The 15,651-nt window shown below is 56.1% G+C and overlaps 2 long non-coding RNA genes across 2 annotated transcripts; one reads left to right on the top strand and one right to left on the bottom strand.

The window, feature by feature from the left end:
• Positions 1 to 327: 327 nt before the first annotated feature.
• Positions 328 to 5,580, top strand: LOC132244784 (uncharacterized). Its single transcript, XR_009456547.1, has 2 exons — positions 328 to 4,417; positions 4,939 to 5,580. It is a non-coding gene; the product is annotated as an uncharacterized LOC132244784 (long non-coding RNA).
• A 4,255-nt stretch (positions 5,581 to 9,835) lies between these two features.
• Positions 9,836 to 14,764, bottom strand: LOC132244781 (uncharacterized). Its single transcript, XR_009456537.1, has 2 exons — positions 11,415 to 14,764; positions 9,836 to 10,915 (listed from the first exon to the last, which is right to left on the bottom strand). It is a non-coding gene; the product is annotated as an uncharacterized LOC132244781 (long non-coding RNA).
• Positions 14,765 to 15,651: the final 887 nt, after the last annotated feature.

Raw genomic sequence — 15,651 nt, 5'->3', positions numbered from 1 at the left:
AAGGACGCGCCCGTGTGCGGGGCCGGGGCTGGGGCCGCTCCTCCCCCGCGGCACGTCCCCGCCGGCTCCGCCTGCGCACTAAGCGGCCCCGGGCGTCGCCACTCCCCGCACGAAACCCAGCTCAGTGCTGCCCTCGTGTGGTGCGCTCCCAGCACTGCAGCCACGACGAGCGGCGCCGCGGAGGGGAGGCGAACCGGCTGCTCGGTGCTGCCCTCTGGTGGCCGCGTCGCGGCATTGCCGCAGCAGGTGATGGTGAAGACAAATCCCTGCTCAGAGCCGCCCTCCTGTGGCCGCGCCGGGCATTGCGGCGGGGAGACCCCCTCTTATTGGGACGCTGGCATGTTTTTTCGGCCACTCGGTACCTCGCATGCGGGGTTCCTGCCCTCCTTCTCGGGGCAGGCACTATATTCCCTGCCCGAGGCCCTGGAGACGAGTGCCCTGCCCTAGGCCAGCCGTTCTTCTGGGCCCCCGCACGTAGCCTGCAGCCCCACCTGGCCTGCAGGGTCCAGGGCCCCTTGATTTGGGTTGGGTTGGGTCTCGTTCCACTTGCTGAGGTTGGCCATAGAGGATACCCACAGACTACATGGGGGGCTGCAGGCTTCTGGAGGATCCTGAGTGCGTTGGGACCCCGAGCCTCAGTGACCTTCCTGTAACTCAGGTCCAGGTCTCTGCTCCTCTGTTCTGCTGCTCCTGGCACTATGAGATGCCCCCCTGCACCCTGTACACAGAGCTGCACCCCCACCCAATCTGACCTTGGGGGAGGAGGCCTCCTTTAACCCTTTGGGCTCTGTGGCTTCCGTGGCAGGAGACTGAAGTCGTGGCCCTTGTCCTGTCTGGCCCTTCTGTCCACAGGGCAGCTTTGACTCCTGATCGAGACCGCCTGCGGCACCTGTCAGCTGGCATTCAGGATTTTGCAGGTTGCCTCCGGACTTCATGCCCCACCAGCCAGCTGTGTGCAGGGAGCAATGCCCAGTCAGCAGGGTTTTTTGTGTTTGTGGTCAGCGTTCATGGTGCCACCCTAGCAGTTCTGTCCAGAGTCCTGGCCCGTTGCACTCAACTTTTGGCTGGCCTGGATGTCGGCAACCAAACCTACATATCTCTGCCCTCCCTGCTTTCTGAGGGCAGAGTGACCGTGGGTCCAGGTGAGAGTAAACGAGGGAGAGAAGTTGGGGCCTGTAGTCTCGTCGTCTGACGTGCAGACTTAAATCCAGTGTCTGTCTGTTTTTTAACCCCTGGAAGGAGAAGCAGACAAGACGGCAGATGGGCAGCCGTTAGCCACTAAGGAGAGAAGACATCCCCGCCCGCCCAGCAGGAGGGAAAGGTAAAGGAGTTTGCACACGGTGTCTGGCCTCTCTGCAAGTTGCATCCCCAAGTTGTCAATCTTGTGTTTAGCACCTTGTGGAAGGTGGGAGCCCTGGGGCAGCCGCGCACACAGGATTCATGTGTTAGGTCCTGCTGTTGTCATACACGGGTAACTGCTAGGGCGGTACTCGTCCTCTTTTAGTAAACTGGAGGTATGTCACATCCCCCTTGTTCTTAAAGGACACCAATCTTGAGAGTACGATGGGCACTGGGAGATACTTTTTACTCTATTTTTCCTAGGGTGTGGGATTCATTGCCAGTCGAGTCCAGTTCTTTTGTGTGTACTCTTGCAGGTCCCTGGAGGGCAGCTGGAGAAAAAGGAACAGAAGCAGGAAAAGAAAGCTAGGGACCTAGAAGTGTGGGTTGGGGTGGGCAGGAGGGAGGGAGCAAAATGTTTATGTATGCTTAAGTAATTCCAGATGGAGAGTGGTGTGCATGTCTACAATTTCCAACACCCATTAGGAGCAAGCAGCCGCACGCTTCAAGTTGCACTTGGTCTTGGGTTGGCCTCGATTGTGTGCAGGGAGGTTGAGGCTTTGTGCTAGTTGTGCATATTGATATGCAGCAGTGAAAAGTTTTGAAGGTTGTCTGGCTTGGCTAGTTAAGCAGTGGATCAGAATAGATGCAGTTGAAGGCAGCTTGTAAGTTTTCCTTGGTTGGGTTGTTGAGCTGTACTCGGTGTTAGTGTAGAAATGCAGGTTTGTGCTCAGTTCTGTTTCTGCCTTGGCTGTAGCTTGCTTAGGCTGCAGGTTGCGGGGCTGATTTCAGGCTGTTTGTGGTACAGTTTGTTTGAGTCTGGTAGTTAAGGCTCTATGGGTGTTTGAAAGCATTTAATCTCCAGCTCCCTGACCCATGAGGATGAAGGACTCTTCCTGTGTCCAAAGCATCCTAAAGGGAGTTGGTGTGATCACTGTGAAAACGGTAGGAGCAAGCAAGCCTAAGATGCGGACAGTCTAATAATAATAGGTCTAAGAAACTTCACCTCGTGGCTGGTGCTTTTCTACGCTGAGAAGATTTGGCCGTGGGTCTTTTCTGTTGTGAGCTGGCTGAAGGATGAACTTTTTCTTTGTGGCTGCCGATCCGATCTGTGTTCTTACTTGTGCAATGCAAATATTTCCCCTTCTGATGGACCAGTGGTAAAGGAGTGTGCAACACATGGTTCCTAGTTTACAACGGTTAATGCACTGCAGGACATCAGTCCTGATTTCTTTGAGGAACTGAAAAATAAGATCCAGTGAAGTTGTGGTGCTTTGGTATAATCTGTTGAAGTTCAGCAGTCCCTCGTCTCAAAAGAAAAAATGGTCCCAATAAAAATAAAATGCTCTGGCAATTTATGAGTTTCTAGGTGGGTTTTTTTCAGTCCAGGTGTTTCAGATCTTGCCTGGCTGCCTTTAATACAAGTCTTGCTATTTCTAATGGCTGGGTGGGTTCTTTTTCTCTAAGGACTGGGTCCCTGCGGTGGGAAGCTGCAATGTCATTGTTGCAAGAAGGGGAAGGACTGTGTGGCTCCCCAGTTGCCTCCAGGTTTTTGTGAGTTCTGTAAGCCCGGGTGTGGTCCTTCCCCCCTTGACTGTTTACTGTAATGTCTGCAGCCTTTCAGCCAGCTCTACCTATGTCATCCCTGAGGGGCTTCTCAGTTTGGGGGGAGCCGAACGCATCTTCTCAGCGCTATTATGTAATTGGTTTTAATATATTTTTATTTCTAAAAAAAATTACTTTTTCAAATGTATTTATTTTAAATATTGGGGAAAACACGTAGTGGAATTCCAGGGCATTTGGATGGAAGGAGGGAATTAATATTTTTTTAAACAGTGAAACAGAAATGTGTTTGATTTGACTTCTGATTAATGTAGCATATCAGATACACAAAAAAAACTTAAAACTGAGAACAGGGAGCTGAAGGGATGGTGTTATTTATTCAATGCATGCGTACTTTGGAAAACTTACATTGTACAGAGGTGTATGCAGTACAGCTGTGTGCGGATACTGATATGCAGAGAGTGTGTGTGTGTTTGTGTGTGTGCGTAATAGACAGCATCATTAACACAATGGTGTCTCTCTCTGTCTCTGTACATGGCGATAGTGATGTAGGTGTTCATCTCTCACCCTTGCACAGCTCCGCGCACGAGTGTGTGTCGTTAGTGTGGGTATCACACGTGTCATGCGGCATCCTCACGAGCATGGACGAAACGCGGCTCAGTGCTGCCCTCCTCTGGGGCGCTCCCAGCACTGCAGCCACGACAAGCGGGACCGCGGAAGGGAGACAAACCGGCTGCTCGGTGCTGCCCTCCTGTGGCCACGCCGGGCATTGCGGCGGGGAGACCCGGGCGGGCACGCAAGCCTCCTCCGCGCTGCCGCCTGGGGCTGGAGCGGGGCTTGCAGCCCGGAGATGTCGACCCGGGACGAAGCCGGGTCCGCGCCGACCTCCCTGCGCTTCAACCGAAACCCCTGCCCTGTGCTACTGCCCTAGGGCTCAAGCCGGTCTTTGCAGCCGAGAGATGAGGGCAGAGAGAGGGAAAGCGGCTCCGGGCCCCGCGCCTGGAGCTCGGGCAGGCGGGAGATCGAGGCATAGAGGGAAGGAGAACAAAGGCGTCGCTCGCTCGGGGTCACTGGGGCGGTGCCCGCGGCCGGGGCAGGCGGGGTGGCGCTGCTCGGGCTGACACACGATGCGCGACATCGACTCAGGGCCGGGGAGAGCGCCAGCGCCGGGATCCAAGGCTCGTGTTCTCATTGGTCAACATAAGGCGTGAGGCGATTGGGTGGAATGGCCTCATGGGCGGAGTCACAGCCATTCCGCCCTTCTTCGCTCTGATTGGCCTGTACCGAGGGAGGCGGGCCTAGGAGCCCGGACTCCTTATTCGCATTCTGATTGGCTAACGTGCAAGGTGGGTGTCTGCGGGTTTCTGTGCGCCGATTGGTCCGACTCCAATCCTCAGCGGGTTGTCCACCCGCGCGGCGCAGAGCCCATGTCGTACTGCTGGGCCGGACCGGCGGGCGGACCCGGAGCGCTGCGGCACGTGCTGTGGCGACCACGGCGGGTCGTGCGGGAGACTGGGTAGGTACCCCTGTGGGCGGGGCCCGTGGGGCTCTCCTCTGCGGCGGGTGCTGCAGCGCGAAGCTGCTTGTCTGTCCCGGGGCCCCTTTCCTTCCCGCCTGCCGCCTGGGCAGCCTCCCTGGCTCCTCGACGTGGTGGGCGGTGGTGCAGGCGGTGCAAGACGGGCCTTTTGCTTCTCGGCCGGCGCTGAAACCTCTCCAGCGAGCGCCTCGCCAGGCGCCAGCTTGACCGAGAAAGAAATGCACACGTGTTGCAGTTCCGGAAGCAGCACCGGACATCGCTTCAGTTCTAGGGGAGTTTGGGACCCTCGGTGTAAATAGTGTAAAGCTGAGAACGGGGAGCTGAAGGGACGGTGTTATTCAGTGCGTGCGTACTACGGAAACCTTATACTGTGCAGAGATGTATCCAGTACGGCGGGGTATGTATACCGACATGCAGATAGTGTGTGTCTCATATACATCCTCATTAACACAGTGATGCTGTTACTACCTCTCTCCCTCTGTCTCTGTCCATGGCGATAGTGATGTAGGTGTTCAACTTTCACCCTTGCACAGCACCGCACACGAGCGTGTGTCGTTAGTGCAGGTATCACACGTGTCATGGGGCATCCGCACCCAGCATGCAGTAAACCTGGACGTGAAGGCTCCGTGGGTGTTTGAAAGCATTTAATCTCCAGCTCCATGACCCATGAGGATGAAGGACTCATCCTGTGTCCAAAGGATCCTAAAGGGAGTTGGTGTGCTCAGCGTGAAAATGGTAGGAGCAAGCGGGCCTAAGATATGACCAGTCAAATAATAAACAGTCTATGAAACTTCACCTCGTGGCTGGTGCTTTTCTACGCTGAGAAGATTTGGCCGCGGGCCTTTCCTGTTACGAGCTGGCTGAAGGATGAACTTTTTCATTGTGGCTGCCGATCCGATCTGTGTTCTTACTTGTGCAATGCAAATATTTCCCCTTCTGATGGACCAGTGGTAAAGGAGTGTGCAACACATGGTTCCTAGTTTACAACGGTTAATCCACTGTAGGACATCAGTCCTGATTTCTTTGAGGAACTGAAGAATAAGGCCCAGTGAAGTTGTGGTGCTTCGGTATAATCTGTTGAAGTTCAGCTGTCCCTTGTCTCAAAAGAAAAAATGGTCCCAATAAAAATAAAATGCTCTGGAGATTTATGAGTTCCTTGGTGTTTTTTTTTTAGTTCAGGTGTTTCAGATCTTCTCTGACTGCCTTTAGTACAAGTCTTACAAGTCTTGCTATTCCTAATGGCAGGGTGGGGGCTTTTTCTCTAAGGGCTGGGTCCCTGCAGTAGGAAGCTGCATTGCATTGTTGCAAGAAGGAGAACGACTGTGTGGATCCCCAGTTTCCTCCAGTGAGTTCCGTAAGTCGAGCTGTGGTCCTGCCCCCCTTGCCTGTTTAATGTAATGTCCGCAGGCTTTCAGCCAGCTTTACCTATGTCATCCCTGAGGGCTGCTCAGATTGTGGGAAGCCAAACTCATATTCTCAGTGCTATTATGTAATTGGTTTTAATATATTTTTGTGTCTAAAAATAAATTACGTTTGAAAAATTATTACTTTTTTTAAACATAGCGGGTAACACGTAATGCATTTCCAGGGCATTTGGGTGGAAGGAGGGAATTAATATTTTTTGAACTATTGAAACAAAAATGGATTTGATTAAGTAGAGGCTTCTGATTAATGTAGCATATAAGATACACAGCCACAGCTTTGGGCTGATTGACATCAGCCTTGTTCTTGAGTATCTTGAGCCCAAGCCCAATCGCAGACACCTCTCGTCCTCGTGCCCGCAAAGGCAGCTCCGAGGGGCTCGGCCCAGTGCAAGCTGCAGCCCCGAGGAGCCGTGGGTCACAAGCCGCTCTGCTCCCTGCGCTCCCCTGCCTGTCGCTTGTGCTCTCACCGGGAAGTTCATGTCTTCATCTTCATCTTCGCAGTGGGAACAGGTGCAGAGCTTTCCCCGCGGGCCGGTGGGTTTGAGCGCCTGCCATTAAGCACCCTGAAGAGCTGTGACAGTCGTCTCATGGGTGCAGGGTTTTCAACATTTTCTGAAAATCGGGGCTCTTCCACGTCCTGCGCTTAGGCACCCAACACCACCAGCAGGGCCTATCACATGGGGGGTGAGGAGGGCCATTTGGCCAGGGCCTCTCAGCCACGGAGGGCCTCAAATTTAGACTTTTGTCGTTGTCTCCAAAGGAGGTTCCACATACAGACACAGAGATACACTGACAGGATTGAAAGAAGAAGAAAAAAGCTAGAAAGCCAATTGTTAAATAAAAAAGGAACATTTATTACAAATTATTGAATTGTATTTTGAGCCTCAAAAAACGGAAATGGCCTGGGGTCTCTTTCGACCTCTGAGAGGGCCTGATCACTCGTCAGCTATTACTATCCCGGCCAGGGGCTAGGGCAGGGTCACAGCACAGTGTCACCTTGCTGAGGTGCTGACATAAGCCCTTGTCTGCCCGAAGGAGCCCCGAGCTGTCGGTGGCCCCAGCACTGGCCCACCGCACTGGCCCGCCCGCCCACCCGCCCGCCGGCTCCCGCCCGCACCGCTCCCGCAGCCAGCACCTTGCAGCGCGCTCCGGACCCGAGGCGGACCAATCGGGGCAGAGAGCGCACGGGCGGCCAATCAGCGCGCAGGACGCTGCAGCTCCCACCCTCGGAGCAGGCGCTGCTGGAGCAGCCCGGGCCGCAGCCTCCTCCCGCCGTCTCCCCTGCGCCCCAGCCCGGCCGCCCCGAGCCGCGCCACAAGCCCCGCTCACACCCGGCCGCCGCCGCGAGGGAAGGACGCGCCCGTGTGCGGGGCCGGGGCCGGGGCCGGGGCCGCTCCTCCCCCGCGGCACGTCCCCGCCGGCTCCGCCTGCGCACTGAGCGGTCCCGGGCGCCGCCACTCCCCGCACGAAACCCGGCTCAGTGCTGCCCTCGTGTGGTGCGCTCCCAGCACTGCAGCCACGACGAGCGGCGCCGCGGAGGGGAGGCGAACCGGCTGCTCGGTGCTGCCCTCCGGTGGCCGCATCGCGGCATTAGCGCAGCAGGTGAAGGTGAAGAGAAATCCCTGCTCAGAGCCGCCCCCAAGTGGCCGCGCCGGGCATTGCGGCGGGGAGACCCCGTCTTTTTGGAACGCTGGCATGTTTTTTCGGCCACTCGGTACCTCGCATGCGGGGTTCCTGCCCTCCTTCCCGGGGCAGGCACTGTATTCCCTGCCCGAGGCCCTGGAGACGAGTGCCCTGCCCTAGGCCAGCCGTTCTTCTGGGGCCTCGCCCCTAGCCTGCAGCCCCACCTGGCCTGCAGAGTCCAGGGCCCCTTGATTTGGGTAGGGTTGGGTCTCGTTTCACTTGTTGAGGCTGGCCAGAGAGGAAACCCACAGACTACATGGGAAGTTGCAGGCTTCTGGAGGATCCTGAGTGCGTTGGGACCCCGAGCCTTAGTGGCCTTCCTGTAACTCAGGTCCAGGTCTCTGCTCCTCTGTTCTGCTGCTCCTGGCACTATGAGATGCCCTCCTGCACCCTGTAAACAGGGCTGCGCCCCCACCCACTCTGATCTTGGGCGAGGAGGCCTCCTTTAGCCCTTTGGGCTCTGTGGCTTCCGTGGCGGGAGACTGAAGTCGTGGCCCTTCTGTCCTGTCTGGCCCTTCTGTCCACCGGGCAGCTTTGACTCCTGATTGAGACCGCCTGCGGCACCTGTCAGCTGGCATTCAGGATTTTGCAGGTTGTCTCTGGGCTTCATGCCCCACCAGCCAGCTGTGTGCAGGGAGCACCACCCTGTCAGCTCTGGGCTCCAGGCTCTTCCCCCACTTATCCTTGGAGCTTCCCCCCTTCATACCTCCGTGTTTCCCTCCCTCCCTCCTCGGCTCATTTCCCCTCCAGTCTTGGGGCTGCCCCCACTTATTCTTGGGTGTTCTTCCTGCCCCCTTCTTGGTGGGTTTTTCCCACCCACTTTTCCTCTGTCTTTTCCCCCTTATTCTTCAGTCTCCCTCATTTCTTCAGGGTCTTTTCTCCTCATTCTTGGGTCTTTTGCTCCTCCTGGGCTCTTCCCCCTTCATTCTTGGGTGTCTTCCACCCAGCACCACTGTTTAGGGGAGAGGTCTTTCCTCTTTACTCTTCAGCCTCTTCTCTCCCCGTCATTTTTGCAGCTTCCCCTTGGGTCCCCCTTCATTCCTCTGTCTTCTTGTGTCTTTCCCCTGGGCCTCTCTTCTTCCCCCTTTCTCTCCTTCTTCTTTGCGCTGCCCCCATTCTTGGGGCTTTTGTCACCCCCTTTGTGGCTCTTCCCCACCCTTTATTCTGGGTCTTCTCCCTTTTTCTTCTTGGGTCTTTCCATCTTAGTCATTGCTCGTCCCCCTTTTCTTTTGGGGTTTTCCTCCTTGTTCCAGGGTCTTTTCCTCCCTTTGTTTTTGTGTCTTTCACCTTGGCCTTGGGTCCCTTCTGGCCCCACCCGGGCCCCCTGTGCTCCCTACTCCCCATCCTTTTGCCCCCTTCTCCCACTGCTACTGCCCTTCTGCTTGCAGCCACCCCGGACATGGCCTGCTGGAGCCGCCGGGCCCAGGTCCACATGAGCGCGGGAATTGGCTTGTGGGGGCTTCCTCTTTCTTCCTTTGCTTTGCCTCCGGCCTGTTCACCTTTCTGCGTGGTGTGGGGGGCAGCTCGGTGGTCTTCTTCCTTCCCCTTGGTGGGTCTTTCCCACCCTCCTTTTCTTCTTCACTCTTTTCTCCCCTTATTCTTCAGTCTCCCTCTTTTCTTCAGGGTCTTTCCTCCTTATTCTTGGGTCTTTTCCTCCTCCTTGGCTTTTCCCCCTTCATTCTTGGTTCTTTTCGTCCTGGGCTCATTATTCCTAGTGATGAAGGTTCGTATACGGAGACATTTTTCATCTGGACGGTAGAGAAGAATTAAAATGGCCTTTCCACGGCTTCTTGCTGCTCACATGACCAGAGTCAAAGAAGGACCCTGCTCTATCCTTGGAGTCGGCTCCTTCCTCTTCGAGTTCACAAGCCCATGGCAACCGGAGCGGCTCATTCATGATTGCATGACATCCCCTTCCCTGGTGACCGGCTGAGGGCTGGCACGCTGGGGTTACGGCAGGAGCAGGGGGCACTGTGAGGCCAACGCAGGGTCAACCCCAGCCTACGGGGGGGGGCACAGAGGGTTCAAGTCACAGCCCAATTTTCAGGGTAAGCAGGGTTGCAGAGAGGTCAACGTGGGGTTACTACAGGTCAAATCCCCCTAATTAAGTGAAAGAGCACCAATTTATGTTTGGGGAAACCAGGAGTCACAGAGTTCAACTTGGGGTCACCTGAGGTCACGTTTGGGGTCAACTGCAGGTTAGCCCCCCCCCCAATTAAGTGAAACTTCACCAACTATTTGTGGGGAAACCAGTGTGTGTTCGCAGGAAAAGAGTCAAGGGACCCAGAAGTGAGGGCTTCAGCCATCTTTATTCTGTAGTGCACAGTGTTGGACCTCCCACAGAGAGTGCTGAGGTCCTGGGTTCTGGTCCAGGTCTCTCCACCTTTTGTGGGGAGGGGGCTTGGCTGTTGCACCTCAAGGGGCCCACAGCAGGAAGATCTCTCAGCCTTTTCTTTTTTCATGGTGGTAAGGGTGCTACCCATGGTGGCAAAGGTGGTGGGTTCAAGGCCTAGCATAGCTGCAGCCCTCGGGCCCCTTCGTGAATTGGTGGCACTGCTTGCTATGTGTGCAAAGAGGCTGTGCTGGGAGGCCAGCCCCCCTGGGCATCTGTGACCATGGTTAATCAGTGAATTATATTTTCAAACCTATTACTTATTTTAAATATTGGGGAAAATACGTCGTGCATTTCCAGGGCATTTGGCTGGAAGGAGGGAATAAATATTTTTTAAGCATTGAAACAGAAACACGTTTGATTAAGTAGAGGTTTCTGATTAATGTAGATATAAGATACATGTCTCCTCTTGCCTTTGGCTGGTTCACATCAGGTTAACTGTTGAGCCTTCTTAAGCCCAAGCCCCATCGCAGGCGCCTCTCGTCCTCGTGCCCACAAACGCAGATCCGAGGGGCTCGGCCCAGTGCAAGCTGCAGCCCCGGCAGTGACGGGTGCTCTTGCTGTGTCCCCGTTCACTGCAGCCCCGAGGAGCCGTGGGTCACAAGCCGCTCTGCTCCCTGCGCTCCCCTGCCTGTCGCTTGTGCTCTCACCGGGAAGTTCATGTCTTCATCTTCATCTTTGCACCGGGGGCAGGGGCAGGGGCAGAGCTTTCCCCGAGAGCCAGTGGGTTTGAGTGCCTGCCATTAAGCACCCTGAAGAGCTGTGATAGTCGTCTCACGGGTGCAGGGTTTTCCACGTTTTCTGCAAATCGGGGCTCTTCCACGTCCCGCGCTTAGGCACCCAACACCATCAGCAGGGCCTATCACATGGGGGGCCAGGAGGGCCATTTGGCCAGGGCCTCTCAGCCACGGAGGGCCTCAAATTTAGACTTTTGTCGTTGTCTCCAAATGAGGTTCCACATACAGACACAGAGATACACTGACAGGATTGAAAGAAGAAAAAAGTTAGAAAGCCAATTTATTACAAATGATTGCATTGTATTTTGAGCCTCAAAAAATGGAAGTGGCCCGGGGTCTCTTTCGACCTCTGAGAGGGCCTGATCACTAGTCCACTCTTACTATCCCGGCCAGGGGCTAGGGCAGGGTCACAGCACAGTGTCACCTTGCTGAGATGCTGACAGAAGCCCTTGTCTGCCCAAAGGAGCCCCGAGCTGTCGGTGGCCCCGGCACTGGCCCGCCCGCCCGCCCGCCCGCCCGCCGGCTCCCCGCCCGCAGCCAGCACCTTGCAGCGCGCTCCGGACCCAAGGCGGACCAATCGGGGCAGAGAGCGCACGGGCGGCCAATCAGCGCGCAGGACGCTGCAGCTCCCTCCCTCGGAGCAGGCGCCGCTGGAGCAGCCCGCACAACCGCCGCCTCCCGCCGTCTCCCCTGCGCCCCAGCCCGAGCCCGCCCCGAGCCGTGCCGCAAGCCCCGCTCACACGCGGCCGCTCCTGTTGCCGCCGCCGCCGCCGCGAGGGAAGGACGCGCCCGTGTGCGGGGCCGGGGCCGGGGCCGGGGCCGCTCCTCCCCCGCGGCACGTCCCCGCCGGCTCCGCCTGCGCACTAAGCGGCCCCGGGCGTCGCCACTCCCCTCACGAACTCCGGCTCAGTGCTGCCCTCGTGTGGTGCGCTCCCAGCACTGCAGCCACGAGGAGCGGCGCCGCGGAGGGGAGGCGAATCGGTGCTCGATGCTGCCCTCCGGTGGCCGCGTCCCGGCATTGCCGCAGCAGGTGAAGGTGAAGACAAATCCCTGCTCAGAGCCGCCCCCCTGTGGCCGCGCCGGGCATTGCGGCGGGGAGACCCCCTCTTATTGGGACGCTGGCATGTTTTTTCGGCCACTCGGTACCTCGCATGCGGGGTTCCTGCCCTCCTTCTCGGGGCAGGCACTGTATTCCCTGCCCGAGGCCCTGGAGACGAGTGCCCTGCCCTAGGCCAGCCGTTCTGCGCACCCGCCCCCAGACTGCAGCCTTTAAGCAGGGTCCAGGGCCCCCTGATTAGGGTTGGGTTGGGTCTCGTTCCACTTGTTGAGGTTGGCCAGAGAGGATACCCACAGACTACATGGGAGGTTGCAGGCTTCTGGAGGATCCTGAATGCATTGGGACCCCAAGCCTTAGTGACCTTCCTGTAACTCAGGTCCAGTCCTTTGCTCCTCTGTTCTGCTGCTCCTGGCACTATGAGATGCCCCCCTGCACGCTGTAAACAGGGCTGCACCCCCACCCCTCTGACCGTGGGGGAGGAGGCTTCCTTTAGCCCTTTGGGCTCTGTGGCTTCCGTGGCGGGAGACTGAAATTATGGCCCCTCTGTCCTGTCTGGCCCTTCTGTCCACGGGGCAGCTTCGACCCCTGATCAAGACCGCCTGGGGCACCTGTCAGCTGGCATTCAGGACTTTGCAGGTTGTGTCTGGGCTTCATGCCCCAGCTGCCAGCTGTGTGCAGGGAGCACTGCCCTGTAAGCAGGGTTTCCGGTGTTTGTGGTCAACGTTCATGGTGCCACCCTAGCAGTTCTGTCCAGAGTCCTGGACAGTTGCACTCAACTTTTGGCTGGCCTGGATGTCGGCAGCCGAACCTGCATATCTCTGCCCTCCCTGCTTTCCGTGGGGAGAGTGATCATGGGTCCAGGTGAGAGTAAAAGAGGGGTAGAAGTTGGGGCCTATAGTCTCGTCCTCTGACATGCTGACTTAAATCCAGTGTCTGTCTGTTTTTTAACCCTCAGAAGGAGAAGCAGACAAGACAGCAGATGGGCAGGCATTAGCCAATATGGAGGGAAGAAACCCCTGCCCGCCCAGCAGGACTGAAAGGTAAGAGAGTTTGGACACGGTGTCTGTTCTCTCTGCAAGTTGCATCCCCAAGTTGTCAACCTTGTATTTAGCACCTTGTGGAAGCTGGGAGCACTGGGGCAGCCACACACAGAGGATTCGTGTCTTAGGTCCTGCTGTTGTCATACATGGGTAACTGCTAGGGGCAAGCAGCCACACACTTCTAGTTGCACCGTGCACTCAGTCTTGGTTTGGCCCCGATTTTGTGCAGGGAGGTTGAGGCTTTGTGCTAGTTGTGCATTTTGATATGCAGCAGTGAAGGGTTTTGCAGGTTGCATGGCTGGGATTGTTAAGCAGTGGATCAGAACAGATGCGGTTGAAGGCAGTGTGTAGGTTTTCCTTGGTTGGGTTGTTGAGCCGTTCTCGGTGTCAGCGTAGAAATGTAGGTTTGTGCTCGGTTCTGTTTGTGGCTTGGCTGTAGCTTGCTTAGGCTGTAGGTTGCGGGGCCAATTTCAGGCTGTTTGTGGTGCAGTTTGTTTGTGTCTGGTAGTTAAGGCTCTATGGGTGTTTGAAAGCATTTAATGTTCAGCTCCATGACCCATGAGGATGAAGGATTCATCCTGTGCCCAAAGGATCCTAAAGGGAGTTGGTGTGCTCAGCATGAAAACGGTAGGAGCAAGAGGGCCTGAGATGCGCACAGTCAAATAATAAACGGTCTAAGAAACTTCACCTTGTGGCTGGTGCCTTTCTACGCTGAGAAGATTTGGCCGTGGGCCTTTCCTGTTGCGAGCTGGCTGAAGGATGAACTTTTTCATTGTGGCTGCCAATCCAATCTGTGTTCTTACTTGTGCAATGCAAATATTTCCCCTTCTGATGGACCAGTGGTAAAGGAGTGTGCAACACATGGTTCCTAGTATACAATGATTAATGCACTATAGGACATCAGTCCTGATTTCTTTGAGGAACTGAAAAAAAAAGGCCCAGTAAAGTTATGGTGCTTTGGTATAATTTGTCGAAGTTCAGCTGTCCCTCGTCTCAAAAGAAAAAATGGTCCCAATAAAAATAAAATGCTCTGGAGATTTATGAGTTCCTTGGTGGGTTTTTTTTAGTTCAGGTGTTTCAGATCTTATCTGACTGCCTTTAGTACAAGTCTTGCTGTTTCTAATAGGGTGCGGGCTTTTTCTCTAAGGGCTGGGTCCCTGCGATGGGAAAGCTGCATTGCATTGTTGCAAGAAGGAGGAGGACTGTGTGGCTCCCCAGTTGCCTCCAGGTTTTTGTGAGTTCTGTAAGTCCAGCTGTGGTCCTGCCCCCCTTGCCTGCTTAATGTAATGTCCGCAGGCTTTCAGCCAGATCTACCCATGTCACAAAAATGTGTTTGATATTAAGTAGAGACATCTGATTAATGTAGCATATCAGATACACAAAAATATTTTAAAAGTGAGAACAGGGAGCTGAAGGGACGTTATTCAGTGCGTGCGTACTTTGGAAAACTTACATGGTACAGAGGTGTATCCAGTACGGCTGTGTGCAGATACTGATATGCAGATAGTGTGTGTGGGTGTGTAATAAACACCATCATTAACACAATGATATCTCTCTGTCTCTGTCCATGGCGATAGTGATGTAGGTGTTCATCTCTCACCCTTGCACAGCTCCGCGCACGAGTGTGTGTCGTTAGTGCGGGTATCACACGTATCATGGGGCAACCGCACCCAGCATGGAGGAAACCTGGCTCAGTGCTGCCCTCCTGTGGTGCGCTCCCAGCACTGCAGCCACGAGGAGCGGCGCCGCGGAGGGAAGACAAACCGGCTGCTCGGGGCTGCCCTCCTGTGGCCGCGTGGGCGCATTGCGGCGGGGAGACCCGGGCGGGCACCCAAGCCGGCTCCGCGCTGCCCGCCTGGGGCTGGAGCGGGGCTGGGAGCCCGGAGATGCCGACCCGGGACGAAGCCGGCTCCGTGCCGCCCTCCCTGCGCTTCAACCGAAACCCCTGCCCCTTGGGGAGGCCCCAAGGCAGGAGGGTGTAGAGTCCGGAGAAGGCAAACTCTTGGTTGGGCTGGACTTCAGCTAGGGGTCCTTCCAGCCCAGCAGCTGTTTCGGGTGCTGTGAATGTGCAGAGGGGTGGCCGTGCCCCGGTACATCATTGTGTACCCTGGGACACAGCGGAGCTGGTGAGCACGGGGCGGCCGCCTGTCCTGGGAGCCCTTCTTGGAGCCCCCAGCTGGGCTCCAGCGCCAGGGGTGCACATCGGTTGCGCCGGTTGTTGCTGCAGGTTTTAGGGAGCAGCAGAAAAGAGGGACCCTGCCCAGGGAGGGGGGAGAGGAGAGGCCAGCCCACAAGTGCGATGTAGCCCACCACAGCAGCCAGTGCAGGTGTGCATGTCCAGGTCTCCCCCGACTTTTGTGGGCAGGCAGTTTCCTCTTTCAATGGAGGGGCCTGGGCGTTGCGTGTCAAGGGGACCAGGCCCGGAACATTTTTCAGCCTTCCCCAGTAGTCTGGAGGTAAGGGTGCTACCCTAGGTGGCGAAGGTGGTGTGTTCAAGCCCCATGATGGTTAGAGACCTTGGGCCTCTCAGTCATCAGTGAGTCCTTGGGTGCCTGTGGCCTGGTGCACACAAGGAGGCTGTGCAGGGTTGTTGGATGGTAAGTGAGGGTAAGTAAGCTGGGATGGGGGCTGGGTTGTGGGTGGAAGGCTGGGATGGTTGGGGGATGTGAGGCTGGGGCAAAGAGTGAGAAAAGTCATTGAAGAGTTCTTTTTGCACTTCGACAAGCCACCAAACAAGCACTTCTTTTGAGTCTTTGACAAGAATAAAAAATCCTTTGGCCTTTGTTTTGGTCCCCTCTTCTCATCTTCCTCCTGCTTCCCCCCTACCCCCCACCCATTTGTGCCAGAAGCCTGCTTGATCTCCTATGCAAGGACCTGGCT

Source organism: Alligator mississippiensis, chromosome 14 (assembly GCF_030867095.1).
Source record: "Alligator mississippiensis isolate rAllMis1 chromosome 14, rAllMis1, whole genome shotgun sequence".
NCBI classification, from domain to species: Eukaryota; Metazoa; Chordata; order Crocodylia; family Alligatoridae; genus Alligator; species Alligator mississippiensis.
This window is presented reverse-complemented; position numbering and strand designations above follow the sequence as displayed.